We start from the raw sequence: 12558 nt of genomic DNA, 5'->3' as shown, positions 1-12558 counted from the left end.
TGTGATTGGAGGCTTGAGAGATCCCACACAGGTCACCAGTGGACCCCTGGAAGGAGCCACTGCCATAGAAATTGTGCGTAGCGGTCACTTTCAATGCCACTGGTAGTGAATGCCTCTGAGTCCCTGAGGTGCCAAATCCTGTAGAGGGTGGCATATGTGAGCAACCAGTTCCCTTGACAATTGCAGTCTTTGGTAATACCTGTTCTCGCTCATCTGCAGGTAGGACAAGCACCATCTCTATACCCTGGGTCTACTGAGGCACATATGAACAATGGCTCTCTGTGGATCTTCCTCTACGTGTAGAGGCTTGGCTGCCCCTTGATCTGTTGCATTCTTCTTCGTCTTCTATCCTGCCTATAAGTCATGAGGCAGACATCGAGATCATCAGGCTCCATGTTCCTGATGGCCTCTTCACTCAGTATTGAAGAGAGAGATGCAAGGGTCAGCATATGCCTTCTAAGGACCTCTCTTGATTAAGGCTCTGGAAGTGTCTCAAGACCCTTTCACGCATGTTGGAGAGTCCTGGCCATCACTTGGATGGCCAGTGCTTAATTCGCTTGACATCAGACCAAAGCCCCGCCCACCTCTGCCCCACACCACATGAACGAGTGGCCAATTGACTGCATCCTGTGCTCTCAGCTCATGCATTATCCCAACTTGCACTTCAAGGCTGTGTGGTTGGCTTGGACCATGAGGGTTACTGCTCAAAGCCTGAATAACTACAAAGCAAGAGGTTCTGAGCACTTCCTTCACTGACTGTTCCATGCCCACCTCTTGCAAGGGGATCCTCTAACTTGCCCAATTGTCCTGCAGCCCCATAAAACTCAAATTATTTTTCAGTCTGCTCCTGAGGGGTTAAAAGTTCAGGAGCAATCAGTGGTGTTATCAGGAATTTGTGTTGCTTGAGTAGGCCTAATTGTTTCAGAAGCCAGAGTCCAAGCATATCAATGGAGCTGATGCTGAACCATCTTAGCTACTGAAGAATGCTCGATCTTAAAACGTTTTTGAAGTACCTGGTCGACTTCCTCACCGCCCTCCCCCTTTCCCCACCCTCTCCAACATCCAGCAGCATGTGCTTGTGTACTTCCTTCAGTCTGTGCTGCCTTTCCCCTCCCTGGCCCACCGCTGCATGGAGCCTTTGCCCGGCACTGCACTGAAAGACAGCCGGGAAGAAGCTGCTTTGCCTGTGACACTCCCCTCCCCCCCCACCCCGAATCTGTGGCACGGATTCCTTGAATCCTTATGGGGGATCCTTGCGAGTGCTGTGCTAAGTTTTGTGCACTCACCTCCGAGTTCCCCTCAAAATTCAGGTTGCCAGGTGCACGCCTCTTAAAGGTTGTTGTAAATCAAACCATTCTGAAGTTATGCCAACATGTGATTTAAACTTGGGGGTGTGGGGGAGAGTGGTGATTCCAGTGTGTGGTCAGAATAATGATATGCAAATTTACAAAAATTACGTTCCTGACGTTCAGTGGTGAGAAACGCAGCCTGCCATTGTTGGGAGGAGGGTGCAATCACGTCCTGGATTCATGTTGCCGGGAAACATGACTTGGGCCTTCTCGTGAGATTTTCTGATCATGTAGTCAAACACACCTGCCTGATCAGGTGCAGGCAATCCTGGCCTAGATTGTTGGTTTACCAACATGTACAACATTCAAATAATCTTAAGTCTGCTTACTTTTTAATTTGTTTTCCTTTTGACATTGGGAGAAACATTTCAAGATGTGATCAATTAATCTGAATCTTCTATGGAACTGAGAGAAGCCACTGACAACTTAATGCTGCTGACAGCTAACGTTCACTGTTTTGCGTAGCTTACAGTTATCTCCCTCATCTGCAAAGGAAGATCCAATTTTTTGCAAAGTAGCTTGATCGATGTTGTACAGACCACACAAATTTGGTTATTAAAAAATATAAACTTTGACTTGACCTTAGCCCTTCAGCCATCGCTGCAGATGTAGACTCTTTTTGTAAGAGTTTTTTTGGCACAGAGAATGTTGTTAGTAAGTGTTCTGTTTAAATATTCTATCTGAAGTCATAGAACCGTTCAAAGATAACTTGTTTAAGTATTAAATATAAAAGATGGGGTTGGTTTTTATGATTTCAAAAGTGAATGCAGATGGCAATTGTGTGTTAAAATGTTTATTGAAGAAGATGATGAAAAATGCTGAGCTGTGGACTTTTGCAACAGACCAGAAAAACCCAGCACAATTGTAAAAGTAGTAGTCAGTGATTAGAAACTGGTATTTTCAAGTGGATTACAAAAGCAAGATAATATGGTAAAACACTAGAGCACATGCAGTCAAGCACAATAATGTATACATTGTTATGCAGTCAGTGTTGACTGTATAAATGTGTGATGTTGTTTTAATTAATTTGTTAATTTTCCATCTTCCTCCCTTGGTATATATTCTTAATCTTAGTTCCTAATATCACTGTCTTAATTTATCCCTGTTCATTAAAAAGTATTTGGTCTCATAATTCACTTTGCACGCATCAATGACAAGTCAGAAAAAGACATATTTCATGATTGTAGTAGTAATGAGGTTGCTCTTGATCTGACTATTGAGGTTACAGACACGGCTTAACTCTTTCCTTTCATTATTGCTTTCTTGCTGATGTCACCTAAAAAGAATTAGCTCCTCATGCCTTGCTGCCAATTTTTGATTTTTTTTTTTAACAGCTGAATTGCTGGACACAGTTATAGTACTGGTGATTTCATTGAATGTTTTGGAATTAAAACAGCAGAGTTGAGGTGTGGAGGTAGCATTTTAAAAATGCATATAGTTTAACTAGTTTTCTAAAACAGCTAGTGAACTGAGATGCTGTATCCAAAAATGTTGTTAAGTAGAATTATCTTTTGTGTTTATTGGTCATATTTATGTATCAAACTAAACCCAGTTCCCAAAGTTTCTACTTACCCAGACTCCCAACTACACATTCCCTTTAAGGCAACAGTCCAAATAGATTCCAAATTTATAAAGTCATCCAACAATTTTACCACAAGCACCCACAAGACAATCGACTTCCAAAGGCTTTTAGCACAACTTTGGTTATTGGAACAGTAAACTTCTGCAGGGTGGCTGGACCCGAGTCTGTTTCACATGATGCACCTTTCGAGATCCCACATGGTCACATCCCACACGACCTTCCATCCTTCTTTAAATATATTTTATCCCTTTTGACTTGTAACTCCCATTGAGCAGAATTTTACGTCCCGCGGGCAGGCGCATGCCCGGCCTGGTCGAGAATAAAATAATGTGTGATGAAGTTGGGCGAGCGCCCTGACGTCATCGCACACCATGCAATATTTCGCTTGGCAGGCGCGCGCAGGTGCCAGAGCTCACCCGCCATTAATCAAGCAGCCACTGAAAAGTCCAATTGACTGTGATTTTTCCTTGTCCATGTGATTTCCAACTCGTTGCATCGGCAAAACGGGCAGATGGCCAGTTGATATTTTCACAAACCTCATTCCTGGGCAGGATAAAAAGGGTCAGCAGCATTGCCAGTGTGGTTAGTGAGGAGATTTGGAGATAGTTTGCTGCCGGTTGCTTATTGGTACTTGGCAGCCTCATCTCTCTTCAGGACTCAATTCTTAACATTTCCAGGCTTCATTTCACAACTCATTGCTGTCTGCAAGGCCCTCGGAGGATTCAGACTGTGTGTACCCGTCTGGTCATCAGACAGCCTTCCCTTACCTTGGTAATGGGGAATGTGGTCTCCGCTGGAGGCACCTCCTCTGAGAAGGAAGAGAAGGGCAGAAGGGAGAGGAGGCCATGTGTCCCTGTGTGGCTTCCAGGGTAGGGACCTATGGGAGGAGAGGCACAGGCACAAGCTCAAGGGGCGCAGGGCTAGCAGGTAGTGCAAGGCAGAAGGGGCCACAGAAGATGGCACTATCCTGTTGCCAGGGTTTACAGGCAGCAATGCAGTTACCTCAATATGTCTGAGGTGCAATGCCGAAAGAGGCTCCGTCTCTCAAAGGAGAGCATGACCTCCATCTGCCAGATGATTGGACCTGAGATCAGCTCTGACAGTGTGGGTGGACATCCCATGCCAGTGGCTTTGAAGGTCACAGCAGCCCTTAACTTCTATGTCTCAGGCTCTTTCCAGGGGTCAGTGGGGATCTGTGTGGAATGTCCCAATGAGCTGTCCACAGTTGCGTCAAGTTCATGACAGAAGCTCTGTTCAGGCAGTTACTGACCTTTATTCTTTACCGTACGGACGAGGCCAGCTAGGCTGAGTGAGGCAGAGGCTTTGCAGTGATTTCTGGGTTCCCCCGCATCCAGGGTGCCATCAACTGCACACATATGGCCATCAAGGCATCAGTGGGTCAGCTGGGTGCCTTTGTCAACAGGAAGGGATTCCACTCATGAACGTGCAGATAGTGTGAGAGCACAGGATGCAGATTCTGCAAGTCTGGGCAAGGTACCCTGGCAGCTCCCATGACGCTTACATCCTGAGACACTTCCAGGTGCCAAGGCTCTTCAGTGCTCCAGTCCAACTGGATGGATGGCTGTTGGATGATGTGCTTTCCCTTGAAAAGGTGGCTCATGATGCCTCTCCGCCACCCAAAAACAGAGCCAGAGAATTGTTACAAGACAAGTCATGCTTCCACAAGGGCAGTGGTAGAGAATTATTATGACACAGCTGATGGTAAATGCTGAGCTATTCAAATCCCAGAGGGAAACTTGAACCAACTGTCATAATCAATTTTTGCAATTTATATGTATCAAGATGCAGGCTTTGAATTCAGTAGTAATAAGACCACTGAGCCTCAAGAGGTTTTATAAAACTAAATTAAACATTTATTAATTAAAAGATTGTAAGCACATACATATGTCTACAAATTACTACTATAATAACTTCTAAAAATCTCTAATTAATCTGACTCCCAGTTACACCTCCATTTAGGCAACAGTAAAACACACAGATTGAAACAGATCCCTGGCAAAGCACACCCTGGACAGTCACATTCAAAATGAGTTTCCTTCAGCTCTGGGTCCTTGCAGACAGCAGCTTGAAGCTTACTGGCTGGAGGCTTTAGATCTTAGAATCCCTCCTCCTTTACCAACAGCCTTCTCTTCCTTTATACATATTTTCCTCCGAATGCAAATTTTCATTGCATCATTACATCTTTTGAACTTTACCTCTTCTAATAATAAGACCCTTTTATAATACCCTCTTTATTAGTAATCCTTGAGAAAAATAAAGAAACACGCTGTTTTTGAGATTCACCTGGTTAGGTATAATATTTCACTCCCTCTCTTTGAATCCAAGCTAGATTAGTTTGTTTAAAGAAAAAATCTGAATTGCTCCAATGTTTACTTAATAAACAGTTCAAGCCTATTTCTCTTCTTACGTCAAAGCACCCCGACTAGCTAGCTTTAATCCAATTAAGACACACACACATAGACCCAGACACCACTAGAACTCTATTTTAACAATAATTTCCGTTAACATTATAGAGATTAAAATATCTTCAAGACAAGAGGACTATAGGTTTTCTCGAGATGCACTTCTGATGCCTGGATCATTCAGGGGGAGCCCTACAATACGCCCTAGAGTGGGTGTCACTGATCATGGTTGCATGCTGCGCTCTCCACAATCTGGCACTGGCAAGGGGGGACCCACTGGAGGAAGAGGCTCTTGATGCAGCTGCACAGGTCACAGATGATGAGTCCAGTAGTGAGTCCAAAGAGGAGCATGGTGAGGAGAATGCTGAGGGCGTGGAGCCAGACCCCAGTAACCTCCAGGAAGGCAGAGGCATCAGGGATGCCGTGATTCAACGTTACTTCAGCTAGGCTACCAAAGGTCAGCTTCAAACGCATGCCAGGGCTGCTGCCTCCATCCTGGATGAACCCTTTCATTTGAACACAAAGAATACTCAGTGCCTGTGCAATAAAGTTGAGAGCCACCTATGCCCAGCCTTACATATTGGTGTTCATGAGCCACCTTTTGAGCAGATAGCCATTGTCACCCAGCAGCCATCCATCCAGCCAGGCTGGAGCACTGGAAAGCCTCGATACCTGGGAGTGTCTCAGGATATAAGCATCATGGGAGCTGCCAGGGTACCATGCACAGACTTGCAGAATCTGCATCCTGTGGCCTCACACTATCTGCACGTTCATGGAGTGGAATCCCTTTCTGTTGATGAAGGCTCCTGACTTACCAGCCGGCGCCTTGATGGCCACATTTGTGCAAAAAATGGTACCCTGGATATGGTGAACCCAACAATTGCTGCGAAGCCTCCGGCTCACTCTGCCTTTCTGGCCTCGCCCATACGGTAATGAATGAAAGTCAATGTACACCTGAACAGCGCTTCTGTCATCAGTTTGACGCAACTGTGGACAGCTGATTGGGAGTCTCCACACAGACCCCCCACTGACCCCTAGAAAGAGCCGGAGGCATAGAAGTTTAGGGCCACCGTGATCTTCATAGCCACTGCCATGGGGTGTCCACCCACACAGTTGGAGCTGACCTCAAGGCCGATTCTCTGACAGATGGAGATCACTGTCTCCCTTAAGTGACAGAGCCTCCTTTGACATTGCACCTCAGACATATTGAGGTAACTGCATTGCTGCCTGTAAACCCTGGCAGGATACTGAAATCTTCTATGGCCGCTTCCGCCTTAGCCTTCCTTTGGCCTTGCGCCCGTTGTGCCTGTGCCTCTCCCCTCTGTCTTCATTGCGTGCCCACCCTGGAAAATATTGCAAGAACTCGCATTGACTTTGGGATGTTCATCCGATGTCAATGAGTTTTATTTCACATACGGACGGGTTGGGTGTGCACACCCGCATGCCAAGGGTAAAATTCTGTCCTTGATTTTTAATTTTCTTGGGATAGCTCAATTGTCAGCCCTTGAACTTGGCCATCCTCCAATTTAATATTTATACTTTATTGTCCTTTCCCCCTTTCTATGGCTAACCTAATAACACTATGGTCACTGTTCCCTAAGGAACAATGTCCCTGAATGCAATTTGTTCCTCTTGACCCACTTCATTTCCCTGAACCAGATCCAGCAATGACTGCTTCTTCATTGGATTGGCAACGTAGTGGCTGATCAGGAATTTCTCCTGAACATCCTTCAGGAGTTCTTACCCCCTTTCTGCCCGTAACACTATTACTATACTAGCCTATATGAGCATAACTATATTCCCCCTCTTTATCACTATATAGATTTAGCACCTAGAGTCTTGGAGTCATTTTGGCATGGAAGGAGACCATTCAGCCCATTGAATCCATGCTGGATGCCTGGTCTGGATTTTAAGCTTCCCAGCTGGTGGGTTTGATGGTGTGATGGCATGTAAAATACAATGGGTGGCCTGCCTGCTACTGACCCACCTGAAACTGCCCTCACTGCATTTATACCAGCAGCTAGGGTGGCATTGGCAGACTGCCCACCACTGGGCCAATTGAGCCCTTTAGTGGGCAATTAATGCCCACTTAAGGGCCTCATCCTTCCACCGGGCATTTAGCCAATGGTGGGAGAGGCCCGTACCAAGCACAGTCTGGCAGGTTTCTTTGCATGGCCTGGTGGTGAGTGGGAGGGTTGCTCCTTAACTGGCCCTTGGGCCTGTCAGAGGGCTTCCCAATATAACCAACACCCCCCAGCTTGCCCACACCCCCCATGGCCTCACAAACCCTCTCCCCCACCCCTCTGCCAACACCCTCTTGTCGACCCCACAAACACTACATTATTACGATCCATCGCAGCTCACCTCCCCATTGCCCAAGTGATGTACTGGCAATGACCACAATCTCCTGGAGCAGCTACAGGGACATCAAGAGCTGCCAACCACTGACTGTCTGGCAGCTTTCTGAAGCAGGACTTCCTGTTCCTGAGGGTCAGAAATCCTGCTTCCAGTACATTGATAGGAAATTGGTCCCTTAAATGACTGCGAGACAGCCATTCTTCTCTTGGAGCGCCCCTCACCAATTTTTAGCTAGGATCAGAACCACACCACCATGTAAAATACAGCCCTCTGTAGAGCAATCCAGTCAGTTCCATTCCTCCATGCTATCCCCATAGCCCTGCAAGTTTATTTCCCTCAAGTATCCATTCAATTTCCTTTTGAAAGCATCAATTGTCTCTGCTCTCATTATGCTCATGGCTGCTAGTTCCAGGGCACATTTCTTGATATCTGACCTCTCTGTCCCCTTGTCCTTGAACCATCAACTAATGGGAAAGCTTTTGACTACCCTACCTAAATTTGTCATTACTTTGTATACCTCTATCAGATCTTCTCTCAATAACCTTTGCTCCAAATAAAACAACCCCATCTTTTCCGGCCTAACCTTGTCGCTAAATTCCCTTATCCCGGGCAAGTCTCTTCTGTACCCTCTTAAATGCCTTCGCATCTTGCCTAAAATGTGATGACCAGAACTGGAGGCAATCCTCTACTTGTAGCTAACCAAAATTTTAAGGTTCAGCATAAGTTCCCTGCTTTTGTTGACAATACCTCTATTTATGAAGCTCAAAATCCCAAACACTTTACCAACTACTCTCTCAATACATCCTGCTACCTTCAAAATCTATGCACATAAACCCCTAGTTCTCTCAGTACCTGGACACTCTTTTGAATTGAGCCATTAACACAATCAATTTGCTTCTCTTGACCCCTTCTACCAAAATGCTTCACCTCACTTCTCTGTATTAAATTCTATCTGCCACTTATCTGTCCATTCTGCTAGCCTATGTCCTGTTACAGTCAAGTTGTACCATCCTCACTGCCAGCTGTACCTCCAAGTCTGGAATGGGCAAATGTTGAAATTTTATCTTGTACTGCAATATACAAATCATTTACAAATATATATTAAAAATGGCAATGCTTTAAACTCTGTGTTGTAAATTTACGCATAAAGATTTGTCATTTTTAAGTGTATATCATAAACAGTGCATGTTAATTAAGGCTAGAAATTATTAGACTGACAAAAGGTGTGAAAATACTGTTTGCTATATTGCCAAGCACTTATACCCTTTATGTGATTTCTGTGTTGAGTTATCCAATGAGTGGGTTATATTCCATCAGATATAACATTATTGCTTGAAGGACTCATTGTAGCATTACTTTGTTTAAAAATATTAATAAATAAAGCAAAGGACATACTCTTCAGTGGATCCTCAGATCAACACAGCTTGCTGCTCCACCTATGTCTCTCTCTCTGTCTCTCTCCCTCTCTTTCTCTCGAGGCACTTCCTTACATCCCCATCTGAATAACCAGTGCTGACACTCACCCTCACCTATTTGTTATCTCACACTGAATCCTCACAGTCACCCTCTACAAATATTGACCTTCCATCCTTTCATCAATATCCAGTTCTCAGACTCACACCTCTCTGCTTTCTCTCCTTGCAGGAGAAGGAAGTGCAGAAGTTCAGGGAGATGAGGCAAAGAATGGGGGTGGCGCTCTAGCAATAGCCATCCTGACTGCTGCAGAGTATAAGACCATGGAAATTGGTAGAGTTCCTGGTCATTGCTAATGGAAAGATGGGATTCTCTGAGATACCTAGCAACAGCATTAGATATCATACAGCCACATGGCACACAACACTCACTCAAGTTGATGTGGTGACACCAGTAACTGAAATATGATCATCTGCACAATAAGATTTTGCATCCTCTCCATTGTCAGTTCTAAGTCATGTCTTGCATCGCCTCAGGACCTTCAAGTGTGATGCTGGAAATGGTTCAGGATGAGGCTAAGGAATCGTCAGGAGGTCATACACTCTGGAGAAGCACTGTTACACAACTCTTGTGCATCCTCCACCAACTCACATACATGGACCTTAGTGAGACCTCCAAGATAGTTGGGTTTGTCACATGGTGAGGTACACAATAGCAAGTAAGTGGAAGAAATTGTTTTAAATTGGGATAGTGGTGAAGAATTTCTGTCATAATGTGAACGGCCTTCCAGGCTTTGCTCAGCTGGCACAGATGCCAAGCATCAGAAGTTATCAACCAAGCAGATTCTTCTGGAGAAGCGAGAGAAAATCTATGAAGTTCAGTAGGCATTTCCAGAAGCAGCACACACCATTGGAGTAGACCATCTTCAACCTGAGTGCCATGATATTTCAGGCCTTTGCACAGATGTCTACATCCATGGAAAGATGGCCACCAACATGGAGCCTCAGTCGCAGGGGCAAATAAATGTTGTGGGGATTTTAGCTACAAGGTTAAATTGGAGAAGCTGGAGTTGTTCTCTTTGGAACGAAGTTTAGATAAGGTAGATAAAGAAAAACTTTTCCCATTAGTTGATTGTTCAAGGACTTGACAGCACAGATATAAAGTTTTAGACAAGTGATGCAGGGGGAATGTGAAGAAGAACTTTTTTACACAGCAAGTGATAATGATCTAGGACTCGGTGCTCAAGGGTGGTGGAAGTAGAGATGATCAATGATTTCAAAAGGAAATTGGATAGGCACTTCATGGAAATAAACTTGCAGGACAAGGGGAGTAGAGTGGGAGAATGGGACTGACGGAATTACTCCACAGAGAGCTGGCATAGAGTTGAAGGCTGAATGGCTATCTCCTATGCTGTAAATTACTCTATAACTTTATGAGTGCATGCTGGCCCTCAACAAAAGCCTGCACACACAGCCTGCAAGCATAAATAAAGTGGAGGAAAATCTTGCCTAGGCCATTCAGCACCTCACAGAAGTGCAGTAAAATACTCTCCAGTCTTGGCCAGCAGGAAAGTGGGGTGCGTCATGAGAGGGAAGATGGAGAAAAGGCACATGAAAGCAGGAATTCTGCTCAAGGTGCTCCCCCTTCTCCAACCTTGTTCCTTACATTAGGGACATCTCATTTTTTTCCTAATACTACTGTGGGACACTTTAAGGCAGGCTTGTGGGGGCTGTGTTGTGTGTGTGTGTGTGTGTGACTAGTTTAATAAAAATAAAGATGGTCAGACTACATGATTTGAATCATCAAAGGGGTTAAATGTAAAAACAGACATTTTGAAATGGAGGTGGGTGAACCAAGATGAAGTCCCAGTAGACGCAATATGAATGGAGTTTGTATTTGTAGATAAGTTGAAATATTGTGTGATTTTCAAGTGGACAAGTAAAGAGGTTTTACAACGGGCAACATAGATAAGGCAAGGTTATTAAGTTTATTTCCTTGAAAGTGCTGGCCATAATGACAACCTTAAAGATTTTTATATTCTGGGAAAAGTAACTTCCAAAGCAAAGGTGAATTAATGTGATTTACAGATCAAAAGGGAGAAAATATATTAAAAGAAAGATGGAAAACTGTATTGGGAATGGCCATGTGAGATCTTGAAAGGTGGACAGTGTGAAACAGACCTGTGAAAAAGCAACCTCTAGCCACCCCAGAGAAGTATTTGATTGTTCCAGTAAGCAAGATTTTGTTAAAAACCTTGGAATTCCATTGTCAAGTGAGAGGGAAAGGGAAGCTGTGAAATACCTCCCTTATAGCAACCTTGTGGTAATATTACTGGATAGTTTATAGATTAAGAATCTATTTGGGCAGTTGCCTGAGAAGGGTGTTTATCTGGGAGTATAGTTAAGTAGAAATCTTTTGGGAAGTGTTGGAAAGCTAAATTTAACTATGTAACTGGAATCTTGTGTATTTATATTTTATTTTGTTAATAAACATTTTAATTTAATCTTTAAAATCTCCAAAGGCAGTAGTGGACTCTTTACTTCTGGCTTCAGCATACATACATTTTCATAATAAATGCAAATTGCAAAATCATTATGATAGCTTGGCTAAGTTTCCCTTTAGGATTTGGTCAGCCAGGCAAATACCACCTGCCATATCATAACACTCCCAACCACCAGGCAGAGCCACAAATGCTGCCTCCTGTTCCAATGACCTTGTCTATCTCTGCATATGTACAAGTGAAGCAGTATTTAACAGGCTCTCACAAGCTCCAAAACCAAGAGGACATCAATCATGAGCATCTCGGCAGTCAGAGCAGAGGAATAAGAAATCTGCCTCTAGTTTATGCGCCATAAACTTTATTTCAAATCTCCATTATCCAGTCATCTCCATTGTTGCCAAGTGTATGCCAAGTGGACAGCAGCCTTAAGATACTTGCTATAGCAGGAGTAGAAGATGAACAGTTGGTATGGAAGGATTATTGACTCAGGATGCTTTGTGTCACATTGGGAGAGGGGTGCTGTGGGTTCAGCATTGGTGAGCCACATGGTTGCACAGCTTCAGGTTAGCTGAATCTTGCCTGTATGAGGCTGACATGAGCATTATTGGCAGCTACAGCTGCAGGGACCATGGCCACATCAGGCTCCTGCTCCTCCTGTTGCTGCTTCTCCTCCTCCTCTGAAGATACAACAGGCTCATCCGCTCTCTCCTCTTGCAGCTCCAGTTCAGCCTGCTTTGTTATGTTGTGCAAGCGCAGCACACCATTATCATTCGAGACACCCTTGCTGGTGCATACTGAAGGGTAGCACAAAATCTGTTCAGGCACCTGAATCACATCTTCAGCAGTCCAATGGCTTTCTTAATGAACAACCAGTGCTCCCTTGGTTTCTCTGTACCTTTCCTGTGGATCAGTGGTAGTTTCCTCACAGGTGTC

This window comes from Carcharodon carcharias, chromosome 20, assembly GCF_017639515.1.
Source record: "Carcharodon carcharias isolate sCarCar2 chromosome 20, sCarCar2.pri, whole genome shotgun sequence".
Classification (NCBI taxonomy): domain Eukaryota; kingdom Metazoa; phylum Chordata; class Chondrichthyes; order Lamniformes; family Lamnidae; genus Carcharodon; species Carcharodon carcharias.
The sequence above is the reverse complement of the archived record's forward strand: the minus strand, read 5'-3'. Positions refer to the sequence as shown.